Source organism: Vipera ursinii (genome assembly GCF_947247035.1).
Source record: "Vipera ursinii genome assembly, chromosome: 3".
In the NCBI taxonomy this organism is placed as follows: domain Eukaryota; kingdom Metazoa; phylum Chordata; class Lepidosauria; order Squamata; family Viperidae; genus Vipera; species Vipera ursinii.
In genome coordinates this window covers 121,720,404-121,728,266 of record NC_139516.1, presented here as the reverse complement: position 1 = coordinate 121,728,266, position 7,863 = coordinate 121,720,404, and positions in this window count along the sequence as shown.

Below are 7,863 nucleotides of genomic sequence, written 5' to 3'. Positions count from 1 at the left end.
TCTCGCCTGCCAGGTTCGAAATTCTATTTTCTGACCGCTTTGCCACCCTGTAACGCGTAATTACAGCGAGCAGAATTCTTTGGAAACCCGAGTGCGTTTATTTCGGCTTCCTGTCGGCTGATAGGATGGTTTCTTTCCACCTTCTGGCCACGATCCGACGTTCTCCCGAGCAATCTTCCGAGAGGAGGAGCTGAGCTGCATTTCAAAAGGGGCAGAGAATCGCCGCCGCCCCTCCTCCTCCTCCACCTCCAAGCACCAGATGGTTCCAAACCGAATTCATTCGGTTTAAGTGGGCTGACGGTGGGTCGCCATTCTGATACAGACTCTTTAAAGTTGATGGAAGGCGCCCTTGGCGGCTCGGGGAGGGAGCGAGAGAAAGGACGGAGCCGGCGGGGGCTCATGCATTTTAATCCAGTGAGGGCATTTTGCTGTTTGACATCTGATGCTAAATCAAGGGGGTCTAATCAAGTAGCCAAAGCGGGAGAGAGAGAGAAAAGGGTCTGTCTGCCCAAGGAGGTCTTCCTCTGTCTCCCGCCCCCCCCCCTCCACCTTTGTCAAGGAAATTAACCTCTGGGTATTGAAAGGGAACCGCGGCCAATCTGGAGCAGCAAAAGGCGCGTGCTGCTGGGGGCCCGCCGCGGGGGTGCAGCGACCGGAGAGACTCCGCGCAAACTCCTTAAGCGCTCGTAGCTAGTTCGGATCTTCGGGCGCTGGGAGGCCTTAGAAACAAGAAGTTTCTCCCGCCAGATTTTGCTCTTGGCCTGTAAAAAAAACAACAACAAAAAGCCGCAAACCGGGCGGCGCAATGGGGGAAAGAAGAGCGGGAGAGGGAGGAGAAGCACCGCGCGGTTTTCTACCCGCTTTACCGGCGCTGGCTCGGTCCGCTACAAGTCGCCCTTCGAGGGCCTTCATGGGAAGCGCGTTTGTCGGCAGTTTGGCGGGTCGAATCCCGAGTGCCGCGTGACAGAGTGAGCGCCTGTTACTCGTCCCAGCTTCTGCCAACCTAGCAGTTCGAAAGCACGTAAAAAATGCAAGTACAAAAATAGGGACCACTCCGGTGGGAAGGTAACAGCGTTCCGTGCGCCTTTGGCGTCTAGTCATGCCGGCCACATGACCACGGAGACGTCCTCGGACAAGCGCTGGCTCTTTGGCTTTGAAACGGAGATGAGCACCGGCCCCTAGAGTTGGAAACGACTAGCCCGCAAGTGCGGGGGAAGCTTTACCTTTATGAAGTTAACCAGAACGCGGATTTGTTTGGGCCGGCTAGGCCGAAGAGAAAGGGACAAGAGTCGCCTAATCTGGCACTTCCCGCTTTGGGTGATTTCTTCTCTCCCCCATCTCTCTCTTATAGCAGGGGGAAAGTATTGAATTCACTAGTATATTAACATTCAGGATTGTAATCTGTAGTTTGGGTATGTACTCCATATATTTTCTCAACTACTCTGTAGTGACTCAAATACCTTTTCTCTTTCCCCTCCCCCCAACAACACACCCCACTAATATAATTGTAATTAGTCTCTTCATTCAGATATAGGGAACTTTTCAATTGCCAGGGCTAAATGCATTGGTAATTTGTCCCAATTAAATTTAATCCCTGTACTGTACTGTACAGTTGTCACTAAATTTTAGATGGATTTAAAATACAAAGCAGGTTATTTTAAATTTTAAGCAACTTGCTGGGGACACAAAAAATGAAAGAGGTTTTTAACACACACACAACACACAGTAAACTCTTACGTTATGCTTGGGAATTATTTTTTTTTTGCCTTTTATCCAATGCCACATCAAAGTAAATGTGAACCCTCTTGGTTTAAGAACTTGCCCTTTCAAAAGGTATTTGGAAAGCACAGTCTAAATTTTGCAATGAGAAGGGAGGAAAAGGAGAAACATGGCAAGCACCACCTTTCAAACCAAGTGCAGAAGTGTGTGCAACTAGTCAGGGAGAAGAACCCAGTTTCTCTCATTTTTGCAAGCAAGCATCTTAGGATGCCTGGCAGCCCAAGGCCTCCCTCCACCTGCATCTAACTGAAAGTCTGCTCCTCTGAAACAAGGTATACTCAGCTGGACTGTTGTTAAAAATTGCCTTTCCCTGTCAAAGCCCCACCCATTACATCAGAGAGTCAGGTGACCAACAGCCAATAGGGTCAGAGAGATGCTTATTGGCCATTTCAGACTAATTGGGCACGCCCTCTTCCCTGGTCCCTACTTGACCTTGCTAGCCACCATTCTTCTGATGGGAATTCTGGGAGTTGAAGTCCATGAGTCATAAAAGAGCCGAGGTTGCCTACCCCTGCCCTAGGGAATGGGATGCTGCAGCACATGAAACACAGCTACCTGTCTGGGCTTGAAGTAAAATAACAGTGAAATGGTATAATAGAATATTGTAACAGATTGAAATAGCATTAAACTGATGTGATAGTACCATACCTCCCCTCCCCACCTTTCCTTGCCTCCCAAACAGCCGAGAGGAATCCATTAGTAGACATCCGTGCTGGTGACTGCTTTTCTTGCTGGATGGTGTTATACTGAAAAAGAGGGGCAGTAGATTCAGAGGTCTGAACCATCTCTCCTATGCTGCCCATGTAGAATAACCCTAATTAGCCACTAGTCAGAAGACTGGTAGTAGGAGCAGCAGGTGGATCAGCAGTGGGGACAATAATTTTTTTTCCTGCAGATTATAAAATAGGTGGAACAGCAACAACAGTGAGGAATGCCTCTAATGCAAGAAGCAGAGATTAGGGCTAGAGACGTTGGACTTCACAAACTATTTATTTATGGAGTGAAATTCTAATGGTTGGGTTTTAAGATACCAGAATCTTGAAGATGAAAAATGGAGTTTCCTGTGACATTCCAGTCAAGCACAAAGCCCCCCCCCCAATATCTAAACAAAGAGTGATTCCTACTAATGATTTATGATGGGTCCCCAATCCCCAGTACATGGAATGGCACTGGTCCGTGGCATTCTAGCAATTGGTCCGTGCAAACAAGCAAAGCCCCATCTGCAGGATGCAGCCAGCATATGAAACCACGCACTCTCCAGTCCATGAAAAAAACCTCTCTCCACAGAACCGGTCCCTGGTGCCCAAAAGGTTTGGGGGCCACTGATTTATGACATCTAGCTCATCCAACCATGCAATAATCCTGAGAATGGGCTTCAGAGTGCTACAGTGATGGAAAAATAATGCTAAATATGTTGTTAGTCACTAATGGGAAAAAGCATGGAGGATTTTCAGTGTCATGTATTGGAATGTAGATTCCATCAATTTATGCTAAAACATGAGAAGCACCAGGTTGAGCATATACATGATTAAAAAAGAATAGAATCCACCATAACTATATTCCAGTGAAAAATACTAACTTTTCTCTTTCTCCCATTAAAACTAAATGGGACTTTCTAAATCAATTTACCTGGAAATTAAGCGTTGTTTGGACTCAGCCAGCCTTAAATAAAACTGTGTATAGGATCGTACCATGAAGCTCTGAGCTTCGCTTGAATTGTGACTCAATCACTCTCTCGTTAATGGAACATTTACAGTACATTGCAAACCAAGTGTTAAAAAAGAATTATTGGTTGGCTGGATTCACACATTACAATTGGCACTAAACCAGGTTAACTAACTGCAATAGTTGTGATTGTAACACATGCTATGTTCAAATAACTAAAATATAGCTTAATATGATACAGTAGTCTGGGTCACTCAATATGCTTAAGACAATCATAGCATTTCCTGCAATATATTGAACAACAAACTATCCGACACCATTTCAGCCTGATTTAGTGTGCTGTGTGAACCCAGATATTAAATGAGTCACTGGCAACTTAGCTAAATTGCTTTCTTATTATTCAAATAGAGATAGCAGGGTTAACCAGAAAAGACTAGTTTCAGTACTTGGGATCTGTAAAGCAGAAAATATTGTGTCTCTGAGTACATACAAAGATTGGTGCCATCTGAAGGCTTTCCTTCAATCACCAAGGCACTCCATTGAAGGGGGTAGAGCAGACTAGATTCTTCTCTCCCATTTCTTACATGAATTTTCCCTTACTGACATCTTACTCATCATACGTACGCACAAACCATACTCCTTGTCAAAACAGATAGTGTATAGGAGTTCAATAAGTCTCCTAGGAAGCCATGTCTCCAAGCTTCTTTCCAGCATTATTGCCCTTTTTAAGGCTTCTGGCTCTCGTTATTTGTAGAAGAACCAGAAAATCAGACTGGCAGTATTTCATCCAAATGTTCAGCAAGACATAAATCTGATCTGTTATGCTTGCCTTCCAGCATTCTGGCCAACTGGCATTGCTAACTAATAGGAGTCAAAATATTATTTAATGCCATAAAGTCCTTTCCAATGCAGGAGGCTGTAAATGTTTAGGTTCTTGGCACTTTCTCTCAGTTTGCTCACTCTTGCTCTATCCTTCTTAGTGCATGCTCAGGATTTGCACCCTATAAACTCTAGCTAAGGGTCCCTGTGGTCTGATTGTGGTCCTATTGCAGCAGACTTTAGCCGAGTTTGTGGTACAAACATTAAAATGGGAACATGGGACAGACCATGGGACAGACCGTTATCACAAATATCTCTGCCACCTCCAGCATAATGACAACAAACAATGCGTCATGTATTGCCTTTGATTCTTTCTTCACTTAAAATTGACATCAGCACCAGAATGTTCTGGCATCTCCTGTGTTCTGTCCTAGTACACTATTCCTATCTTGTTTCCAGCATCAGACTTCCATTTAAGTCAAGGGGAACATTTGTTCAATGGACAAAGATAAATCTACCTCTAAATGCTTATTATTCCCACTATTCTTGCTTAGTATTTTCATACACTGTAAAATAGTGCAAATCATTGCTAATTACTCCCATCTCTGGATTGCTCCTCACAGTCAAGTTAAACTGTTCTCCACCGATATGTGAGGATCAGAAAATTTGTTGGCATACATTTTGCTTCTTCCTGCTGCCAGACCATGTTGTCATAGTAATGAGGTTGGCAAGTGGTCTTGTCCTTCCTTACTCATTGTTGTAGCCCAAGCGATTGAAGGAGAGCACGAATTCTCTAGCTTTGTTTCCCCTTCCATCCAGATCCACCTGCTGGATGGAAAGATATCCACCATTCTCCTTAATATGGGTTCAGGATGAGGAGAATTTAAAGCAGATAAAAGAACAGAACTTTTCTGAAAAGTTGCCTAATAATGGAAGGTGGCAAAAACGGAAAGGTGCACTCCAGACCCTCCTCACGACCCCTCTTAAGTGTCCATTGACTGCCACTTGGACTGTTACGTTTTAGTATAATTACAACGAATCTCAGAAATCGAGTGAGTCATTATCCCGTTAGTCACACTTAAAATGTTTGTATCGCATGTGCTGCAGAAGAGAAAGAAACAAAAGCAAGCAGCATCTACGTGTCGCGGGGAGCGGCCTTCCGACAGTTTTTCGGCTCGGGAAAGAAATCGCGCAGCACAGACCGACGCGCAGAGCAGCAGCTCGCTGAGTAAATTCGGAAAGCCGCCGGTTGCCCTCCCCTTGATCCGAGCAGCCTTCCGCATCTTTTCTCTCCTCCTCCTCCTCCCTCTTCCCTGCTGTTCTCCGGCGGGGTAGTAGCCGCGCACCTTCCCTCGGCTTTGCAACCACCGCTTCTTACTCCCTGCGCGGCGGAAACAATGGTGGCATTGCTGAGTACTGTTTGACCCGGGCCAAGCGGGGGCCTCGGGAGAGTAGGCCTTTGTGTTCACAGGAATTAGCGATTGTTGGGCCAGCCCGAGGGACACGCGAGAGACACGCGAACTCCTCCGCCCGCCTCCCCGGGCCCGGCTTTCGGCCTTTCTTTTCCTTTTAAGCTGCGCTCCCCTCCCTCCCTCGCTTGTCAACCAACCACCCTCTTTGTTCGGCACTATTAGCATAAAGCTGCCACGGATCTCCCGTTTAAATAATTACGCCGTAAAGAAGGGGGGGTGGGATATGAAAGAACGAAAACAAGAAAAAACACAAAAAACCCGGAACGGAGGGAGGGAAGGAGGGAGAGATCTCCTATTTTCTCTCGTTCCGTTTTCACGTCCGCCCATTGAATAACGCAGGGGTCTTCAAACTTGGCCCTTTTATGACTTGTGGACTTCAACTCCCAGAATTCCTCAGCCAGCTTTGCTGGCTGAGGAATTCTGGGAGTTGAAGTCCACAAGTCATAAAAGGGCCAAGTTTGAAGACCCCTGGAATAAGTCCCAACCGCAATTTTAAGTGAACCTGTGAAGACGCAGCCGGCCCTTCGTTCGGCTCTTCTGGTGACAAACGAGGTTGAAACCGTCCCCTCCATCTCCTGCCCCCCTCCCCGGAAAGGCCAGTGGAGCCAAGCGTCCTGAAAGGAGAGGAAACGGCCCATTTTGGCCTCGGGGAAAATACGTCTGGCCGTTATTTCCCGCCTCAAACGAAGCCGGGGGCCAAAGACTTTCCCCGGCTAAGCGGAGCCTGATTTTAACATCGCCCTTTTCGGCCTGAAGAAAGTATTTCGAGAAAGCTGAGGGAAAAAAAAAAACAAAACACATCGCCCAGGAGGAACGCGGGGGGGGGGGCGGCCGGTGTCGCCGGCGGAGTTGCAGCTCAAAGCCGCCTCGGCGCTAACTTTCGAGCGAAGCTGCTTCGAGAGACCAGACAGTCGCAGGCCATGGCAGCGGAAAGGTCAGGCGCCAGCTGCCCGCCCCGCCCGCGGCAGGAGATGCACAGCGAGGCTTTTTGGGCGCCCCTCCCGTATCTCTGGCCCTCCACTTCGGGGGGCTCTTTGTCCTTTGCTCGGGGACGGCGTGTGCGGGAGCGCGGTGCGTCAAGGGCGCGCGTTCCATTTGTCCGGCGCAAATGTGTTTGCTCAGCGATGTGTGCCTTCCCTGCCTACTCTCTACTTAATGAGAGAGGCCGTCGCTTCGTCTTTATTAGCATACAGCTGCGGTCCCTCCTCCTCCTCCTCCTACCCCCCTCAGGGGCGAAGCACACTTTATCCGGCCTTATCATCTCCTCAACTAGAACAATCAACAGCTTCTCACACATGACTGAGCCCACTCCTAGCTCTGGCCTCAACCCCCCTCCTTTTTTTTTGCTTCTTTTTTGCCTCCCCCCCACTCCTCAAGTTGGAAAATAATAATATATAAGCACGTTTTACACCTTCTCCCGATCTTTTCCTTCTTAACTTGCTGAGAAGGATAAACCCCTTCCAAGCACCTCAGGCGCCAATTCTGGGCCAGAGTTGGGAGAAAATTCAGCGTTGGAAATTCACAGTTTGGAGGAGATTGGCTGAGTTTGTGACCTGTGACCTCTTTGCAGAAAAGAGGCATTTTGCTTCACATATCCCCTTGCAATCCCAATCTACAGGGAAACACCCTAAGGCTGGGCAGGGCTCACTTTAGATTCTGGCCTTGTGTTGTTAGTTGCGAAGTCTGTCCAACCCATCGCGACCCCCATGGACAACGTTCCTCCAGGCCTTCCTGTCCTCTACCATCTTCTGGCCTTGTAGGACCTGGCAAACATAAAAGCCAAGTTCAATCCACTGCACTACTCCAGTTGGGAAAGTTGGGAAATGGGCTTTTCTTAGAAAACACAGATTGCTGGGCCTTTTTCCACCTTGCTGTTCAGTACGCATACAATAACACAAGCTCTGGCAACTTGGTTTTTAATTCCTCCTTGTACTCGTGATTGTTCTTAATTTTGCAGTGAGCTTATCAATAAGATAGGCTTAAGTCACCCTTAGCTGTGTTAGTATTAGTGCTCCCATTCTGGCACTGTCCACAGGCAGCTTGAAGATGCACAACCTTCACCGATCTCCTTAGATGGACATCTGGGTATTGTGCTGACTTGAAACAAACCAAAATTGAAATCAGCAAT